The sequence below is a fragment of the Lissotriton vulgaris genome, chromosome 10 (assembly GCF_964263255.1).
Source record: "Lissotriton vulgaris chromosome 10, aLisVul1.2, whole genome shotgun sequence".
Taxonomy (NCBI): Eukaryota; Metazoa; Chordata; class Amphibia; order Caudata; family Salamandridae; genus Lissotriton; species Lissotriton vulgaris.
The window spans coordinates 255,744,803-255,766,370 of record NC_141698.1 but is presented as its reverse complement, the minus strand read 5'-3'; the positions used below and the strand labels follow the sequence as shown (position 1 = coordinate 255,766,370).

Here is a 21,568-nt window from a genome sequence, read left to right as displayed (position 1 = left end):
CAGTAGAGACAGCTCTAGTGCTTCAGACTGTATTTGAGAAAGGCTGGGCTCGTAGGCTCTCAGACTTCTTAAAGATGATCAGGGTATTCAAAAAGTAAGGGCCCAGGTTGATGAGTAACTTGTGCCTCCCGGCTGCTGGCAAGAACGATGATCAGCTAACACTCTGCAGGGCTGTGATTGGCTTTGGGAAGGGGAGGGAGGCTGCCTGCTTCCTGTTCCTGCAGAGGCAGGAATGCAGGAACCAGAGCTGGAGCTGAGAAAGTGCACAACCCGAGAAAGGTAAGTTTTAATTATTATTATTTTTTTATTAATATTTTACCCCCACCCTCACCACGTGACCCCCCTTCCCTCGCGACCGTTTGCCCGTCCCTTACCCCACCCCGTGCAAATCCCACGCCCGCCCACCCTTCTGTGAGTCATGCTGGCCGGGACTGGATGTGAGGTGCAGCAGACAGCTTAACCTCTCTCCACCAGATGCCAGTCAGTCCCCTGCTCCCTGCTGGCTATGCCCTTTCCAGTGCTCAGTTTGAATAAGCTGGTGGAGAGGCTCTATTTGTCCTCGCAAGAAGACAGCGTGCATTTAGTTGAAACATGAAAACCAAATTCCTAATGCTGCTACTGCCTGCTCTCATCCTCAGCAACAACTTGACTTGTGTCTTCATTAATAATGCACAGTTCTTTCCAGAGCGGCTTTCATATTAATATTCAGTCCCTGAGAGGCACCCAGAACACAGTATCTCACCCTGAGATCTTTGCATTTGGCTGCGCTTATCTTTTCTACAGCAGCAACTTCCTTGCTTGTTCATTGCTCAGCGCTACTCAAGAATAAACATCTTGCAGGATTTTCTGTTCATTGTAAAAATGATATCTTGTATTAGCCTTTATTGCATGCATGTCCTTGGCCTAACGTTATAGTCTACCTTGCATTGATCTGGCATCTGCTGCTTTACTGCAGAAAGCTAACATTGGGCGATCGGTTTTGCTCTGCTACACATATACAGTTTTTCCCACTTCAGTTCTTTCAAAGACTGGGTCATGATTGGTTAAACAAGCACAAGAACATTTTTCGTTTGACATCTTACATTAATAGTTGACGACAAGGGAATATGCCGTTAAGGATCGTCACTTTGCGTTCACAGAACTCAGCGAAATCTTGCAGAGTTTTTCAGTAGCTCCATCGAATTCCGCAGAGTGGAACTCCGCGAGCTCCACCCAGGCCTACTTAAGAGTGTCAATTTAAGTCGAAGTCTGGTCTTTTATTTTCATTTATTGTTTCACTTTGCACAGCACCGGGTGTATAAGCCTCCTTTTTCTTTTTGTGCACGGGGCCAATTCCTGACCCTGTTTTATTAGCAGAACCTTGCCGCCTGCTTGGTTGCACAACTTAAAAGGTAACGCCATAGTCCAAGTACTTCACTATAGATAGCATCATGGTGCCTCTTTTTTTAATTCTTTTTGATTAATAAACGTGGTGCTTGAAGCATTAACATGCGCATTAATTCTTCCTTCATTTTACGCTAGTAGAGGTGAATGCAATTATTTACACAGCTGCAATGAGTGTTTGGGGTCTGCGTTTAGTATTCCATACCCATTTCACGTTCACATTTTACTTATCTGCATAATGTGGGAAGTTCCACACACCCGGCCACCCTCTTCTAAATCTCTTTTTTAATATATGTATAAAAACATTTTTTATCACTAAACATTTGCTGTGACTGTCAGACTATTTTTTGTTTTAGTTAGGGATACCTTCCAGGATTAACACCAAGGAAAAAGAAACAACAGAGAATTCAAAATGTTGTTGTAGACCTGCACTAGAGTTAAAATTTTGCACAATTGATTTGTGCACTATTTGAGCTGGTCTAATATTATTTGGCGTTCTTACCTAGAGACAGCAATTCTTTGTGGTCTTTCAATAATGGTGTATTGTCCATCATTCTGGTTCTAGTGCTCACCTGCATTTAAATGTTTTTCTTTTATATGATTTCTTTAACATTTTTTGCCTTTGGTTTATAATAGTAATACATTTGAAAAGTCATTGTAAAATGTGCAAGCAATATTGAACAAGTAAACATGAATATGTGAACTTGAGTTTGGTGTCATTGCCTTTCCTGATTGTAGTACAACAATGCCTCTCATTATGATTGTATTTTGCAATTGAATATATAGGATCCATTCTTAAAAGGTGATATCAGTCCCAACTAGGCCACAAAGTATAAGTTTGACTCTCTTTGAAATTTAGTATATTTATCCTGCTAGAGCTTCTCCCTTTTGTTCTCTTATTTAGTTGTGTAGCCCAGGCTCTTGAGCACTGTAATGGCTCCCCACCTACTTTCTGTTTCTCATTGCACATTATACAGGGAGTGGCTGTAATGATGACGTAACCGCAGATCATATGACATTCAAAACAGCCTCCTCCCGCGAGCCCCTAGTTTGAAAGATCATGACAGAAGGAAAGGAAGCTCCAAGCTCTGGCTGCTCTGTGGTAGGTAGGTGCTTGTCCCGTACCAGATTGAATGGGGTGGAGGCCGAGGTGGCAGCAGGGCAGCCCTCGACATCCCCTTCGTCAAAGGGTGGGGAGGATCGTACACTGGCCAGCTGCCGGAACCTGTCCAGCAGCCTTAGCATCTCAGCTTCCAAAGAGACTCTGAGCGGAATCGCCTCCAAATCTGTGTGCTAGTTATTCTCAAAGGGAGCATCATAGGAATGACCATGGAGGACGATGGTAAGGAGCTGCATTACATTTGAGGTATCTCCCTGGGTAATTTTTTCCAAGTAGCATCATAATTAACATTACCACAAAACATTCTAAATTGAAGCATGCTTAGTTTTCTAAAAATGCCCAGAATTCTTCTCCCCAGGAACAGAGGCAGAACTGGAAAGCGTAACCAGCATTGTTAACTTATAATGCAGGTCCGGCCAGGGGGGCAGATACAGAGTGTCTTTGGATAAGTACTAAGCTCACAATCAAGCCTCTCGCTGATGCTAAGTTTCCTTGGGTGCAGCTGTAAAAAATTGTATAAATATATATAAATAGTGTGGGGTCATGGACAAATGTTGTCAGACTACTTGTGCTGGTGACCCTGTAAAAAAAAAGTGGGGGACAAAGACAATACAGACACACATGAAACATAAAACACACTCTCTAGAGGATTTGACCTGTAGTGCCCCTAGGACATAACTTCTAGTGTGGAATATCAAAAATAATACGGAGGGTAAAAAAAGCATACTTTCTTATTCTTGGTTCAATGCCTCATGAGCCTCTAAGCGTCTTTTACTCGCGCATGCGCAGGAAGGATTGTGCTTCGCGCATGTGCTCCCGGGTTTTTGGTAGCACAGAGTATCGACGTGTATCAACAGAACAAGTGTAACGCCCTAGTGGGGACAATGCCTAACAGGTGCTTGTTGGTTGTTGAAGCACATTAATACACCAAGTACATTCGAAACAAGTTTGCAAACAATATACATAAGACTTGGTTGTTGCTGGGTGAGAACCATAATAATAATCATGGGGGAATAAACATATGTGGAAATAAACATATGTGAGGGGGCAATGGTCATGAAAATCAGAACAGGAGAGAATATGCTTATTCGTTTTGGGACCAAGAGGTGATGTGCATAATATCACATAATCACCTCAACCTGCACCCTTTTAACAGTACCTGCCCGGGGCCTCATTAAAATGTATTTGACTTACCCCACGAGCCAGGCACTTTTTAACCATTCACTCACTTAAATTGCTCCACCACATACTCACACAACCCTCACATGCACCACACATAGTTTTTGTGATCAGTGCTCCCGCGTAGTCGTAGGTCGCAGCACGCCGCAACCCGTAGAGGGGTGTGAGGACCCCAATGATGAAGCATGACACCAAGGGTCCTTTTGGTGTGTGAGGGGTATTTTAAAAACACTATGTGCTTCCTACCATGGTAGGGAACACATCACCCTAACAAGTGGATTCTTGTTGTTTATTTAAAGTGTCAGGGAGAACGAATCCACTCTTTTTCTCTCTCTCCACCCTTTGTTATTTACCGTACAAATCGCACCTGACATCCTTTTTGAGGGTTTTTCAGCCTAAGTAGTCATGGGCCGAACTCCACAGAAGCTTGCAAAATTTATATGTAACTCTACAGAATTCCAAGGAGTAAAACTCTGCGATTTCTACCCACCCCTTATCATCACAAGCAGACTAGAATACAGCAATGCACTTTATGACAGGATCTCAAAACATTCTCCTACACTGACTGGAAACTATCTAGAACGCCGCAGAGACTCATCCTCAGCCTTCCATGGCATACCTACATCTCACGACACCTTAGAGAGCTCCACTGGCTCCCAATCAAAAAACATAGCCAATTTAAACTCTGTATGCTTGCATATTAGGCACTGTACACCATCGGGCTAACATACCTGAATAACCGCCTACACTCCCATCAACCCTCAAGACAGCTATGCACAGCCCCACCCTCACTTTCACATACCTCCCACAGTCACAAACGCAGATGGGGAGGTCCAGCATGCTTCAATTCATCAGGTCCTCCTCCTCATTTCTTGAATTCTGTAAGAAGGTGAAGACCTGGCTCCTTGAATTATTCTGTGAGTACTGACTCCCAACATCCTCTGCCTTGCAAATAACATAACATAACATAACATAAAGGAACATAACTGTGAGGATTCTGGTGCATTATATGGTCTGGTTGTGTTACCTCACCATGTAATACACTTACAAAAACTGTCTTGGGTGCAGATATCCTGGATAATTGTATTAAGTGTTTTGAGCTGCATTGGGGTGTGGATGCCTAGAGGTTCTGGCATGTTTGAGCTGGTCATCAAGAGCAACATTGAACTCACCTCCCTAGATTAGTGCTTGGGGCTAGAGCTTGAACTCAGTTTCCACATCCTAGAAAAAACTCTGCATCAACTGTGTTTGGGCCATAAATGACTGTGAAGGTTACTGGTTGCTGGTATAATAACCCAGCTAGAATGACATATTGCCCTTTTCTATCAATGAGGGATTGTGTATGCTGCCAAGGGTGCCCCTTGCGAAGCAGGACAACAATGTCTCTGGCTTAGTTAGAGTAGGATGAAGTGTACATTTCCCGGCACCATTGGGATCGCAGTCCTGAGCCTGTCAAGCTTGCTAAATGGGTCCCCCACAGGAAACATATGTCAACTCTGTGCCTGATTAGGTAAGCATGGACCAATTCAATTTCAATTTATTTTATTATGTTTTGGCTCTCAAAAGAGGGCCACATAAAATACATAATACAAATTGCAGACATAGGATAAGATACAATAAAATATCAAAAGACAGTTTACGAAAATTAACAACAGACAAGAATAATCAACAACAGACACCTCCATATCTCATTAATAAATAGCTAAAAAACCTTTAAAAAAGTTAAAAATACAGAAGCAAAACATTTCATTTGAGGGGAAATACAAGGCCTGCAAGAAAATATTTACATCAGAAATGCCGAGTTGAAGACATATTGGCTTTAACCATTTCAACCGTAATGGGCGCAGTACGGGACATAAATACAACACATGAGTTCGATCCTGAACACTCATATTACATAGGTTACATATCGGAGAAGATCCATACCATTTGGATAAAAGGAGATTTAAAGGTAATAAATCATATCTTAGGAGAAAACATAGTCTTCGAGCTCCATGTGGAATATTCCATGTGACATATGGTTGGGCAAGCTTCATAGAATAAGAATTAAGAAGGAGATCACAACCCCTCTTTTCTTGTAGTACATTCTTATCAAATTTAAAGCAGAGTTCCCACGAAGCCTGTTTCAGCAAGGTTTTTAGCTGAGTCGGGGAATGTATAAATAGAGTACTTTCATCCAACTCTAAGAGTGTCACAGCTTTTCTAAAATTCCCAACTATTTGAGAGAACTCTTTAAAGCTGCCCAACAATTCTCCTTTAAGAAGAGCTCTCAACGATCCCGGTTCTCCTCGGGCCAAACATGCCACCCATCTTACCAAAGCGCATAATCCCTGAATCCAACTACTCCTAAGGCCGAAATCAAGCCTACATGCGGCCACCGAGCAAGCTGTGTTAAGGGTAGATAAGGATCTTAATAGTTTTCCTTCAACTGTGTGGCAGAAACCCCAATGTTTCAGCTCTACAAGTTCTATTCCATATAAAAGCGTAGCAGGAATTTTTGCCCTAAACACCTCAAGTAAACAAGCAAAATGTCTTTTCCCTGTGGCTAGGTAAAGGGAACTCAGACCTTTGCCATGTGCAAGGGCTTTACGCGAGCTATGATCAATATGGGGCTTCTCGCTCAGATTGGCCGAAATTATTTTACCTAAAAAAGTATAGGATCTAACTACCTCTAATTTCTGGCCACCTATAGACCATCCAAAATTTTCTGATCTGCATTTCTTTTTTCCTGAAATGCACATAATTTTACTTTTGGGTGTATTTATCTTCATAAAATGGGACTCAGCAAATGAATGTAGAGCCTGCAGACGATTTGCCAAACCTTTAGGTGTTAAGTCTAAGATGAGGATGTCGTCTGCATTCAGCAAACTGGAAATAGGAAACCCCCCCACAACCGGGGCAATGCCCGCACAAGCAGACAGGGAAGCAGGGAGATCTGCAATGTACAGGGAGAACAATAATGCGGCCAGAAGGCAACCCTGTTTAAGTCCATTCAAAGATGGAATTAATTGAGAAATACCCCTTTCCCCACCTTGGAGCACACGACACCAGGTATCCGTATAAAGAGCACGTACGAGATCCAGTAAGTGGGATGGCAAACCCAGTGCTGCTAATTTTCTCCACAGCGTACGACGATCTACTTTGTCGAACGCTGTGGAGAAATCGATAAAAGCAGCAAACACCACCCCCCCTCGAACGTGTATGTATTTGTCCGAAATCACCTGGAAGGCGGTGAGATTATCTAATGTACCGTGCCCCCTATGGAAGCCAGTTTGTTCCAATGGTAAGATATTATTTTCTTCAACCCATTCATTAAGTAATGTTAAGATACACTTTGCAAAAACTTTTCCGATTGAGTCAAGGAGAGCTATCAAACGGTAATTCATAGGGTTGTCCCTAACTCCCATCTTAAATAGTGGGACCAGTATGCTTCCCCTCCAAGAAGCAGGCACCCTTTTAGAGACGAAACAGGATCTGAACAATGGAAACAGTATCTTACTCCATAAGGACGGATCCTGCTTCAAAACCGATATGGGTAACTCATCAGGTCCCATTGCTCCCGAGGAGCACATGTTCTTAATGGCCATTTCTATAGTTTTCTCTGAAGGGAAGTCAATAGGACCCTCAACTGCTTGGACAGACCCACTATCCTCAACCAATGTGTCATTCCCAGCATATAGCTTCGAAATAAAAGAGGTCCATACCTCTTCAGAGATGGGAATGGGAAGAGGGGTAGTTCTAACTCCACATCCCTTGCCAACTATAGACCAAAATTCTCTAGCCTTACCATGCACAACGGCTTCCCTTAAGCTTATCCATAAAGAGTCTTCTTTCTCTTTTTTAAGTTTCATTCTCAATCTGCTTCTCCTTCTTTTTAGCATCGATATTTTATTTTCTAAATCACGAGATCTACGTAGAAATTGCTCCCGTACTAATTTATTTATTTCCTTATTTAGGGGGAGCATTACACTAGGATATAAAAACTTTTTCCTAGGAAAACTAGTCTTTTTTGCACCAAGGTAATCTTCCTCATACATTTTTCAAAGTGCATGATTTCGGAACCCAGCCAATCACTTAATTTTAATATAGTTTCACAAAGAATATCCTGCACACCCTTCATGGCACTTGGATTCCAAAAACATCTACCCGAGGATTTATGGAAATTAACACCTTTGTTATTAAATGACCAGGTATCAGAGGGAGGAGGTTGTAAAGAGATACTTAAAATGATCATATTATGGTCGCTCAAAGCTGTTGGGGATACCATTAGATCCTGTACAAGCGGGAAAATACTATAATCAGAAATCACATAGTCTAGTATTGAGTTGCTAGAAGAGAACCTATGAGTAAATTTCGCGGAGTGTCAGAGGGGAATCTCCCATTTAAAATAAGCCCCTCGACTGCAGACAGTTCTTCCAACAACATCTTCCCTCTTTTGTTAGTTTTTATTTTATCTGGGAAGAGAGATTGTGGGATGAGATAAGCCTCTTATTTAGATTTATTTCTAAATAAATTTAAACTAGAATTAGAAATTTTACAGTTCAAATCCCCGACAAGTATTACTTCAGGTGGGGGATATACCTCTTTAATCTGTTTAATATAAAGAAACACTTGCTTCAATAAAGTATTAAAACATTCTTCGGGAGGAATATAAGCATTAATAATTACAACAGAAAATGTATTGCCGGTGCTAGAGAGACTAACTATTGTTATTGCTTGGAAGAGATTACTTGAATCAATATAATGTGAAAATCTCCACTGCAATTTATTAGACAAAAGACAAGCAATTCCCCCTTCAGCGTGTCCTTTCTTAGAGGGGGAGGCCGCAGCCTCAAGCACATAGTAGTCTTTCCCTGCACATATGTTATTAACGCACCATGTTTCTTGAATGCAGATCACGTTAGCCTCCAGAGAAAATAAGAACTCTAGTTTCTCTGGGCTATTATGTATCCCGGCTCCATTCCAGGAAATGATTTTCAATTTATTGTTAAAGATGTTGAAACAATTTGGGATTGTCTATGATTTTATTAGACAAGGCACTAGGAAGCCAATTCCACTGTTGATTATCCTCTAAAGGAAAAGAATTCTGAATTAGCGGGGGAGGCAATACCTGGGAAACCGAACGTTTTCCTTTTGAAACCTTTTGTAAGCATGGACCAGACGTGCCTTTCTGTGATCATTAAGGCCCCGTGTATTCCATGTGACACACGTGGTAGTGGTCATGGTTATCTCTGGGGTGCGGAGCTGAGGCTGTATTGGCCCCATGACCTATTAGGTAAGCTGTCAAGAAATGTGTGATCAGTGATCTGTGGCTGAGTACCTGGAATTAAAACAAAACAAAATACAAGCAAATATGTAAATTAAACACCTCACCCCCAGCTCACTCTAACCCACGAACTTGGTTGAGAATCCCCATCTCTCTAATTTCCCCTTCAATTTAATAACATGAATGGAAATCATCCCTCTAAGCAGAGGGTAACCAGGTGAACACCCCTGCCGTGCACAGTTGTGTGGCTGAGCGTACAATATCACAGGGCTCTATTGTATATGTTGCTAACAATTGGTTCCCATTGAGCATAGGATATTGAACAAGCATTTATAAAGGTGAGACAAAAACCTGGGCACACATATTAATATCAACAGTTGATAAAAAATTCTTTGGTAGTAAATGTTGTCGACACCAGTGGTTTTCTTAAAGATTTTTTTATGTGAAGATGTTCATAGGAAAAACAACACCAGCCGACACGTGTTTCGTCAACAGGTCAGTGCCTCTGACTCCAGGGCTTGGGAGGCGTGGAGGAGGGATCGATGGTCCGGTGATAATTCCAACCCGGAGTGTGGGTAAAATTGTAACAGCGGTATCGTCGGGTATGGAATAGTCTGGCGGGCGGGTACGTCTGTGAAACTAAGGGAGCCTGAAAAAGCAGAACTCCCCACGTGCTCGTCTCATCGGAAGGAAGGAATTATAAAGGTGCATCTCGACATGGCCGCAAGATGGGTAGTAGGACATTGAAACAGTAAAGTAGAACCAGCAAAAAGTGAAGACCAATATAAGCAAATCACAATCTATCAGGTTATTAGTCATTATCAGTCATTGTATTCTAGAAGACTGCATGTGGTGAGTACCAGAGCAAGCACAGACCTCTGGTTGCATGCTCAGTGAACTTCAGGACAGATTGAGCATCGGTGAAAAAAAATGCTGTTTGACCTGCCAATTAATTCACAATTTGGCTCGGTAGATTAAGGAATATGTAATTTCCACTTTCTGAAGAATCCATTTGACAGGCAAGAAAACAGGTCAGGCAGTCTGCACCGACACTGTAAAATCAGGAGAGAAGGATAGGTTGTTTGCTTGATAATAAATGGAACCCCGTACTTGAGCGAATCACAGGACCACGTCATCATCCCAGTAGTTCAGAAGGCGTGAGAGTATGGAACAAGCAGGTGCTCACAGAAGTGGCCGTAGTCCCGGTGAACGGTGGGCACATTAAAAAATTAAGACCATGGACAGTCCATCCTCAAGCAGTTCATGCAACATAGTTTCCACTTAATCTTAAGTTTTGGAGAAAGCTGTGAACTCCTGGACCCCTGTGATCTGAAGATCATTGCACCGGGAGACGGGTTCAAGGTCATTGTTTTTTGCCTTTATGAGTTTGAGTACCTTATCTATTCTCAAAAGTTGCTTTTTGGAGCCCGCCTGTGCTTCATCTGCGTCAAATACCCGATTCATCTAGATGGTCTAGTCAAGAGTCAGGCTTGTCTATGCTCTGTTTAACTTGGTCGTAACAGCGAGTGAGGATATCTAGTTTTGCATCTGCAGTCTTCAGGCTTATCTTTACATCCACCAGGAGATTTTTTATGTTACTGCCTTGTCGACTGTCCTCAGCTCGCTCTGGATAGGCCTCGGACCGCTATTTATGGTCTACCTGTCAATGTGGGTGCCTACTCTCAAACTGGTGCTTTAATTGCTTGGTGTTGTGTTTCCCCATTACTTAGGACTGCAGCATTAGTGACCGGTGTGCTATCCTGGCAACGTGAAATGGTAGTCCTGATACACCTCAACATCAATCAGGGTAGGCAGGGTGGTCCTGTACCCAAATGTCCACTGTAGTGTTTCTGGCACCCGCCACACCCTGGCATGCTCTTCCAACTGGGGGCACCAGCAGACTCCGATTCCAGGCCCGGCGACAAGATCCACATGAACCAGAGGGCCCTCAGCAGCATCAAATTTGCCTTTTCTATGGATATTCAAAACCTTGTTCTATTTGTGCAGTTGACACTGCCCTGGCAAAGCTGAGGGTGCAAGTAGCAGGGGGTGTCAAACAGTCAATTTAGGTGCCCCTGGGGGCAGCCCAGGAACCCGCACATCAGTCGGGTCAATGAATGTTCTTAGCGCCCAATAGCCGCCATCACCAATGTGAGTTTTACAGCGGGGTTCCTAAACAACATGCCCTGCCAATCAGTGCATGACAACAAACCCCGATCTCCTGCACCATATAGAGACGTTGCAGTCACAGGCAGAAAGGGGGACGAGTAGCAATGTAGGCTGGCAGCTGGATGACCCATTGGTTACAACAGCATCATCTGCTCCGTATATAGTGACTCATGCTTGGCACCTGTGGTGACATAGGGGCTAATATAGTGTCACTGTCTCCAGCCCTACAGATCCACGGTCTGTAGGTCAACTGCGGCCCAATCGGCCAAACCTACCTCCAGGAGGAAAGATAGAATTTGCCCTCCCAGGCATGGGTACAGTCAGTTGTCTACTTTCGCCAGCCAGGGCTGCATGCCCATCTTCTCCAGCTTTAAGTATCTTCTTCCTCTTCACCTCAGATGTGCCACTCCTCTGTCCCATCTGGGCCTCACACTGCGGCCTGCCAGCAGAAGTCACAGCCCCAGGGAACCGGATACATTTCCAGGTCCCTTCAGGATATAAAGTCCACCAGCCAATGGCAAGTAGAGTGTGTTGCAGCCTCAGTGGGCTCAATCAGGGGCACAAAACCTCCAACCTGGTGGTGATGCAAGGTCGTAGCTTAACCCTGCAGCACAGGCCATGCCATGATGTCAGCAGGTCTCCATCAGCTCCTGTTCAAAGCATCTCAAAGGGGCCAGTAGCAGCTGTCAAATTGTACCACAGGATGTGCCACAACTGGGGGTCTCTGTTATGGGCAGTCAGTCGAGTAGGCAGCCTGTTGATTATCAGATTATGGGCTCGGCCGGCGGAGCCTCTCTAGATAGCAGCCATCTTGCAGCCTGGTTAAACTCCACCCCCTCTTTTGATAGATTTGTTACCTTGAAGTACTAGTTTCATTAGTCCGATTCAGAAGTTAACAGGGCTAGAATGCCAGTCTCTAACTCTGAATTTTACCAGTCAAGGGGCTACTCACTTTTCCACAGTAAAACAGCAATTTGGAGGTTTTGCTGTTAGGACATATACAAGTCAAGTCCCACTTTATAAATTACTGCTCCCAGCCTTAGGACTCAGTAGGACTTCCTTAGGGGAGACTATATTTATATATTCATAAGGAAGTCCTATTGAGCCCTAAGAATCTCTGATAAGAATTCGCTGGTAATTGGCATCAAAGTGGTGGCTTCACAATAATGTTGTATCACACAGTTACTCTTACAGGCCATATGTATGCAGCAGTGCAGCATCTTGCGGTGCTCATCTGCCTCACACTTGCTCTTTTCTCACTTTGGAAGGGCTGGACATGCACACCACAGCGGTGACACATTTACAATACATTTCCTTCTAGTTCAGCCTAGGGCTGCTGGGTTCAAACGTCTCACATTCCATCTCCCAGAAAGTCAGTGCGTGCATCCTACCCTTTGCGTTATGTGAGCAGACATCTAATAGACTGAGATATATATTGTCAAGAGGGAGTGAGGTTTAAATGGCAATTTCGAATTAGCAGTTTTAAACTGCCCTTCCAGGCTGCAGTGGCAGACTGGAAGCCATTTTGTAATCTGTCACGCTCAGGTCAGCACAAGCAGTGCTGTAGCCCTGGGTGGACACTCCAACCTATAAGCCTTCCGTATCTTTGGTACCCTGTACTAGGGACCTGGAAATAAGTCAGCGTATGCCAAATGGGGGTAGCCTATTTAGCACACACTTTGTAAAGGTTTCGACCTGTGGCACTAAGGTCTGGTTTTCAGGCCACAGTGCATTCACAGACTTGAAAAACCAGCAGCATCAGTCCAAAACATTGGGAATGATCATGCAAAAAGAGCATTTCCTTACACGGCCCCCTTTTAGAGGAAAGTTGATGAGCAACTAAACATTTCCTGGTAGTGCTCATCATCTAAGTGGCAGAACCTTAAAAGACCATCTGCATTGGAATGGTGAGTCCCACATCTGTGTTCCAATATGAAGTCCATACCCTGCTGGGAAATGTACCCCCTCAACAATTTGGGGTTCTCGCCTCTGATCAACATTAGTCATCTGAGATGTCTGTGGTCAGTTTGAACTCAGAAGTAAGCCCCAAACAGGTACGGTCTCAGCTTCTTTAGGGACCAAGCCACATCAAGGGCTTACCTTTCAATTGAACTGCATTGCTATTCTCTTGGGAGAAAATGCCTACTAATATTTGTTTTTATTGATTTATTTCGGTATGCAAATACCATAAAAGCAATAAAAACATACAGTTTATGAAAAATATTATACACTCTATTAGTACATAGTGCCATGAACCAGATACAATAGTTAATTTGTAGGTTAAAGCAAGGATTACATTGAAACACAATAGTTAATTTGACAAGTTAAAACAAGGATTAAATTGAGACAGAAAGCCTTCTGTTACGAATCAACCAAGCCCATTTCAAAAATTTTGACACAGCACATACAATCACGGGGGATGTGTCAGTCATTAAAATGCGCATTGCAACTATACATTGGCGTATGCCCAGCAATCTACAAAGTGGTTTAACCCCTTCCATGCGGCCGCAATTCCCCTGGTGTGCTGTAAACAACACGAACAGGGGCGGGCTGTGACGAATCCCAGCCGTCATCAGCACACGAGCACCGTAGTGCATGACGGCTGGGGTTCGTCATCAGCATGGAAGGGGTTAAGCCAACGGATTTGCGGGGCACGATAATCCGGGCATTCAAAGAAAATATGAACAACTGATTCTACACAAGTTGGGCATGATGCACAAAAAGGTGAAAATTGCTGAGGCCCCTTCCAACAGGCTACTACCTCCCCTACTGGTAAGGTCCCCACACGGAACTTAAAATACAGAGTGCGATCAAACGGGATGGTAATAATGTCTAGATAGGGTTTGTATGCCACCACATCCTTAATTCTCACAAAGGCTGCTGCTGAGTTTGGATGGCATGAGTCTTGGTGTAATTTCGCAGTGACCCAATTCCAATACAACTTTTTAATGGTGGCCTTAGGTGGGACAGATTTTGTAGACCAAGCGCCAGGTAACCCTATCTCTGTTAATAATATTTTGACATCCCTCAACCACTTGATCCTAGACCACCCTGCGGTATCCATGACCTCCGACAGAGCTCCCGCGTAGGTGGCCAATTCTCGCACCCTCCACAACCTTGTCCAAAGAAGCAATGGGCGAAGTTTGGCTTGGTCCCCAATAGGTCTACAGCCTAGATCCAATAGCACTGGCACAGTTGGAGTGCTTTGTGGCAAAGCCATGAGATCTTTCAAAAACTTGTTCTCTGATCTGACTATTGGATCCAAGTTGCAGGTACCCCACAACTCTGCCCCATATAAGGCGGCACTGACCCCTCTCGCTTTATATATGTCCACTCCTGGGGCGATGGGTTTACAAGTTGAGGAGCGTTGTTTCTTTAAAAGTGCTCCTCCTACCCTTTTGTGTCCCAATAGCATTTTAGAAATTTGAGTTTTCCAGGATAGAGAGTCGTTAAGGCGAATACCCAAATAGTCAAACTCAGACACTCTCCCTAGTGGCTCTGAGTTTAGGGTCGGGGGTCTACCAAGTTTTCTGGGGGGGTTCATAACCAGGAATTTAGTTTTGTCGGTATTAATTACCAACCCTCTCGATAAGCAGAACTCCTGGAAGCTATTTAAAAGATTTTGAAGACCCATAGGGGACTTTGAGATGAGGAGAGTGTCGTCCGCAAAAAGCAGGGTGGGGATCCGTTTACCCGCCAAGGAGGGAGCGTCAGAGGAAGTGCCAAGCAGATGTTCAACCACTCCGTTTACATAAAGTGAAAACAGAGTGGGCGCCACCTGTTTGAGGTGAGCTTATCTGACGTCTGACACTAGCAGGGAGAGTGGGCCAGGTGTTTCAGATTGGCCAGCAGAGATTCCTGGGAGATGGAGTCCCCGCGCTTGCTCGCAGCCCTGCACTGCCCCTGGACACCCCGGTAGAGTTTACCAGTTCCGGCAAAGTCCTTCTCCTCGATGCGGGACCCGCGAAGCGGGTACCGCGAGTTGCAGTGTTCAAGGTCCAAAATCACGGGATATAGCTCCAAGGGACACAGAGCAGCCCAGCAGGAAGGTTCGCATCTCAACGAGAGAACAAGGGATCCCTTACATTTGTTACTGTGCTAACAAATGTAAGTGAAGGAAGAATCACAAGAGAGCATGAGCGACATGAGCCTGCATAGTCTGTGGAGTGAGGAACAGTAGGGAGGTGACTAGCAGCCAGTTGCAGGAGACACAGGAGGAAGCTGGTGGTAGGTAGTAGGCAGCGGCAGTGCAATGGCAGCTGGTTTGTAAGAGTTTTAGAGTGCACACTCCTCATGTTGCACAGAGGTGGCTGGTGTTAAGCTAGTTTGGCTCGACATTTAGAAGACCCTGCACACCCACTTGCTCACCTGGTTGTCTGGTTTTCCCTCCTGCTTGCCTTTGCTTATCCATTCACCTGATAAAAGTAACTCCTGCAGCCCCTTCACAATACCTCCATGCAACCATGCCCTCCCAGCCTACCTTGCATTGCCCACATAGGTTTATCTCAGTTGGAGAGGAGAGGATTAAACAAAAGGGGGAGCTCATGTCCTCAGTATGGTTTTACTGACAGCTTTGATTTGGCAAACCCATTCAGCAACACTCTCACAGCCATGCAAGGAACCCTGACTGAGTAAGCTGCCTGGTCAGTCTCTCAGATGCTAAATCCCCATGACAAATAACTAAGTAAAAATGGTGCTAAAGCTGTTAGTACCCAAGAAAGGCAGCTCCCTCCCCTCCCTTCTCCTTCTTCAACCTCCCCATGTGTCGCCATTCTCAGCAGCGCAATCTCATACCAGGTCGAATATACACATCAAACCCCCTCTGAACTAAAGTCCCAAAGAACGGACAATGAGGAACACTAAACAAAGAGCAAAACTAAGAGCCCAGTTCGCCCAGCCTATCCAGATAGACTCAATAAAATGTAAAAGGTGCTGGGGTCCTCTCAATTTACATCATCTACTCTATTATCTTCCTGCAGATACACTGCAACTGCATACACCTGAGGTTAAACCTAAGTTAGGAAGGAGCATTCTGAAGAAAGCAGCCACCACTAAAATTACTGTTTTACAGCTGCTATACAACCCTCAATTTGCACACAGTCCAGGATTGAACCTTCCTTCTTGCCAACACCTACTTCTCCCTCGCAACCTAAGGTTGCATATGAAGACTGCTCTTTTCTTAGCATTTTCGATAGGCCTCGGAGGCGCCAGAAAGTTGCCCTAGATCAAGATGTGCCCCTGCCTTAGCTACAGCTCCAACCTAAAATAGAATTACATACTATCTTCACAAAAAAGCCTTGCCCATATGGCTAAATGGCGTAAAGCCTTGAAAGTTGGCCAGTAAGAGCATTAATAGGCCATAAAGGACACTTAGTTCAAATACTTCTGATTCAGACAATTAATACAACCTCTTCTTCCATTTGTCGAATCCAGGGTTTAGGGAGATTTCTAAGAAACCTGAAAATGATCTTAAGCAGCTTAGCACTATTCTGTAGCCTTCTATGTCAGTTTCAGTATCAGAGTGGATCCTGGAGTCAAACTTAGAAAATCCCTGAGCGGTAGCAGCCAAGGTCCTAATCAACAGCAACACATTATCTCTAATCCTTTGCCAGAAACATTGCCCACTCTTCACTTTTACTATTACTGCCATAGCTGTAGTACATAGGAATCAATATCCTGAGGACTCCCATGTTCCTTTTAGTCATACATTCTACTCTTCAGTATCTATGGATGTAAAAAATCACCAATCTAATGTATCTGGAACGGATGCACCTAGCTTACCTCTTGACCTCCTCCAAAAAGATGCAACTAATTGTTCCTTTGAATTTGATTTATTGGAACCTGTAGACCTCTGCAGTTCACAGGGAATATTTTCTTGATTGCACCCAGCTTGAAGGGTACAGAAAACATCTTGGTCCCGTGGTCTGCATCTGATGAATGTCAACCATCTTTTCAAGGGCAGAATAACTCCTGTTTGAACATCTCAGAAGCACTACCTGCCAACCCATTGTCGCCATTATGAGAACTATGCGCCTCACTTTAAACATCCTGGCAGGGGCCCTGAAAACCCAGTCTTCCAAAATGGAAACACAAATTTAAATTATGTTGGGAATAGCAACCAATGTTGCAGCAGTTGATGTAAGAATGTGCTATGGAACTCGCGGAGTTGGATTCTCTTAGGAAAAGAAAAACCACCACAATAACCCTGCAATTGCTCAGCAATACTAGATAAATTAGGAGAATCCCCAGCAATAATGGATTCAAGTATCATGGATTGTAAGAAGCCACTTCATGTGGAGTCCAGGATCTCTCTAGACCAACAATATAGTCTGCCCCGTCTAGCTCTTTTCCTGCCCAGGACTCAGGGAGCACATCTGACTTTCAATGAAGAAGCTATGACTACTAACAAGGTTTGAGGAGCCAGAGGCAAAAACTGCTCAAAATCCAAGAGAGAAAAATTGTGCTTAAGCCCACCTATATTCTATAAAAAAAAACATGTTTAAAATACTCCAAAAAACCATGAGGTGCAAAACATATTGAGCAGCTGCGGAACAGCACTCATCTCAGGCAGCTTGTGAGATCCTGTAACAGAAACTGAAATCAAATCTGAACCTAATATAGACGAGCAAAATTATCAATCCACGCAGGCTCCTGACTCCAATAACAGATACAGCAGGAATCCCACCCAGCAGCTCCAATGCAATCCTGACTGCATAAGTATACCCACATCTGGGACTTCCTGAAAGGCCCAAGAGGATTGCCTCCACAGCCTATTCTCCCTTTTAATTTAGTAAACTTTACAGGCTCAACGACTCAAGAGAAGACTTAGGCTAAGCTTAGGGACCCTAAAATAATCACTACAACCCAAGCCAACCCACTGGCAGCTATTCCATATGTCACCTTGAGCTTGAGCCTATTCCTGACCCTTCAACCACCTGAAGTGTATCAGAGCAAAATGTAGAAGGAGATAAACACTTAGTAGGACCCGGCTGGTATTAGGCTACACTCCAAAGCAAGTGGCCTTAATTACATATTAAGCCAAGCAGATGATGTAAATGAATTAAATGTGTTGCACCAGCAGCCTTCCTTAGTGGCTCTGAGCCTCCCAGAATCTTACAGTGCCTACCACAAGTACCACAATTATTGTTATGGGTAGACTATACCTCCAGCTGAGCCATCCACTCCTCAAGGCACGATGGATAGGCAAAATTCCAATCTGGAGTTCACATTTTCTTGTACTCAATTGTATACGAGCAGAAACAATATACTTCAGTGTACTCCAATCTATTGTTCAAGAGACCCTCATGATCCTAAAAAGAGGAAACTATTTTAAGAATGAGCCAGGCATGGCATGGTCTAGATAAAGTATAATTTCATTACATACTTCATGTAAGGTTCATCACTGGAACAATGCAGGATGCCCCAGAGCAGCAACTATATCCTGTTGGGCAAACAGGGCCACTGCGGATGCAATCCTAGCAAAAGAAGCATGACTGTCACAATGGGTAATCCTTAATTCCAAAGGTATGGCTGAGCAGTCCCCAAGCTTCTTAGAATCTCTGCCAGATAATTGTATGATAGTGGAAAGAATGACAACTAGAAAGACTCCTCAGGACCGCTTTTGACCCATATAATCTGGATCTAAGGAACTAAATAAAGAATGATGCCAGGCAGCAGCCAGGTATGCAGTTTGTTAATACAGTTCTTTCTAACATGACTTAAGTTTTGCCTGATCCCCCAGGTGATCATATAACCTGATACCAGCAGCAGCTGGCATATGTGCAAGGAATAGCACAGGTTAACACAAATATTCTCTTATAGGATATGTTTACAGTTCCCTGCTCGCAAAGCTCACAGGGGAGCCTTTTCAGTGAAAACTTTGTAGGCCTGCCTTTGTAGGCCTATGACTCACTCTCTACTACTCTCTACTACTCACTCAACTACTCACTCTCTGCTACTCAGTCTCTACTACTCACTCTCTACTACTCTCTCTACTACTCACTCTCTACTACTCACTCTCTACTGCTCTCTATTACTCACTTTCTACTTCTCACTCTCTACTACTCTACTACTCTCTACTACTTTCTCTACTACTCACCCTCTACTTCACTCTACTACTCTCTACCACTCACTCGCTACTACTCTACTATTCACTTTCTACTACTCTCTACTACTCTCTCTCTACTACTCAATCCACTACTCTCTACTATTCACTCTCTACTACTCTCTCTACTCTTCTCTCTACTACTCACTCTCTGCTACTCTCTATTACTCACTCTCTACTACTCACTCTCCACTACTCACTCTCTACTACTCACTCACTACTACTCACTCTACTACTCACTCTCTACTACTCTACTACTCTTTACTACTCTCTCTACTACTCACTCTCTACTACTCTGTCCACTTTTCACTCTCTACTACTCTCTACTACTCACTCTCTACTACACACTCTCTACTACTTGCTCTCTACTAGTCACTCTCTACTACTCTCTACTACTCACAGTACTACTCACTCTCCACTACTCACTCAACTACTCACTCTCAACTACTCACTCTCTACTACACCACTACTCTCTACTACTCTCTATACTATTCACTGTCTACTATTTTCTACTACTTACCCTCTACTACTCTCTACTGCTCACTCTCTACTACTCACTCTACTACTCACTCTATTACTCACTCACTACTACTCACTCTCTACTACTCTCTACTACTCACTCTCTACTACTTTCTCTCTACTTCTCTCTACTACTCACTCTAATACTCACTCTCTACTGCTCTCTCTCTGCTACTCTCTCTCTACTACTCACTCTCTACTACTCTCTAGTACTCACTCTTTACTACTCACTCTCCACTACTCACTCAACTACTCACTCTCAACTACTCACTCTCTACTACACCACTACTCTCTACTACTCTCTATACTATTCACTGTCTACTATTTTCTACTACTTACCCTCTACTACTCTCTACTGCTCACTCTCTACTACTCACTCTACTACTCACTCTATTACTCACTCACTACTACTCACTCTCTACTACTCTCTACTACTCACTCTCTACTACTTTCTCTCTACTTCTCTCTACTACTCACTCTAATACTCACTCTCTACTGCTCTCTCTCTGCTACTCTCTCTCTACTACTCACTCTCTACTACTCTCTAGTACTCACTCTTTACTACTCACTCTCTACTATTCACTCTCTACCACTCATTCTACTACTCACTCTCTACTACTCTCTACAACTCACTCTCTTCTGCTCACTCTCTACTACTCTTTACTACTCACTCTCTACTACTCACTCTCAAAGACTCATGCTACTACTCTCTACTACTATCTACCACTCACTCTCTACTACTCTACTACTCACTCTCTACCACTCTTTCTCTACTACTCACTCTCTACTACTCACTCTACTACTCACTCTACTACTCACTCTCTACTACTCACTCTCTACTACTCTTTACTACTCACTCTACTACTCTCTCGTTGCTACTCACTCTCTACTTCTCACTCTCTACTACTCACTCTCTACTACTACCCTCTGCTACTCACTCTCTACTATTCTCTACTACTGTCTCTCTGCTACTCACTCTACTACGCACTCTCTACTACTCTACTACTCACTCTCTACTACTCTCTATTACTAATTCTACTACTCACTCTCTACTACTTTCTACTACTCTCTATTACTCACTCTCTACTCTCTGTTACTCACTCTCTACTCTCTACCTTTCTACCTCTCTCTTCCTCTCTCTCTCTACTACTCTCTACCTCTCTACCTATACCTCTCTACCTCTAACTCTCTACCTCTGCACCTCTACCTCCACATCTCTAGCCTCTCTACATCTCTCTACACGCACACATATGCACACATATATGCATTTGTATATATATATATATATATATATATATATATATATATATATATATATATAGTCACTGAAAAAACCATAGGTTTCACACCAGTTATAGTTAGCTGGAAATTTTACTGACATAAAACCAATGAAATTCCACGTTATAGTTAGTTGGACTCACTATAACTTGCGCGTGTAATGCACTGCTGATGACATCACATATTACAATACTCATGACATGGTCAGTGACATCACTCATGACATCGCTGATGACACCATCCAGTGAATGTGTGTCTGTCTGAAAAATAAATATGTTTTATATATGTATATGTAAAAGTCGATGGAAGAATAAATGTTTAAATTATTGTCTTAATAATGTTTTTTTTTTTTAAAATGATTGGTTAACTGGCTTATTAAGTGTATCTTAGTGAATACATATATTAGCGAGTAATGTTTAAATATTTAAATATATGTATCAGTGTTTCACTTTGTGTATAAGTGGCTGCATGGGTTGGTGAGTAGCTACATGTGTGTGTATATGGGTTATTATATGTTTTTTGGTAACAGTATGAGCGTCTGTATGGTTTG

The 21,568-nt window shown here is 43.3% G+C and overlaps 1 pseudogene across 1 annotated transcript in view; it reads left to right on the top strand.

Moving 5' to 3' along the window:
• The first annotated feature begins 222 nt into the window (after window positions 1–222).
• Window positions 223–21,568, top strand: part of LOC147685061 (GTPase IMAP family member 4 pseudogene) — a 90,883-nt pseudogene continuing 69,537 nt past the window's right edge. The window contains exon 1 of the transcript XR_015300673.1: window positions 223–279. The product of XR_015300673.1 is annotated as a GTPase IMAP family member 4 pseudogene (transcript). The remainder of the gene's footprint in view (window positions 280–21,568) is intronic.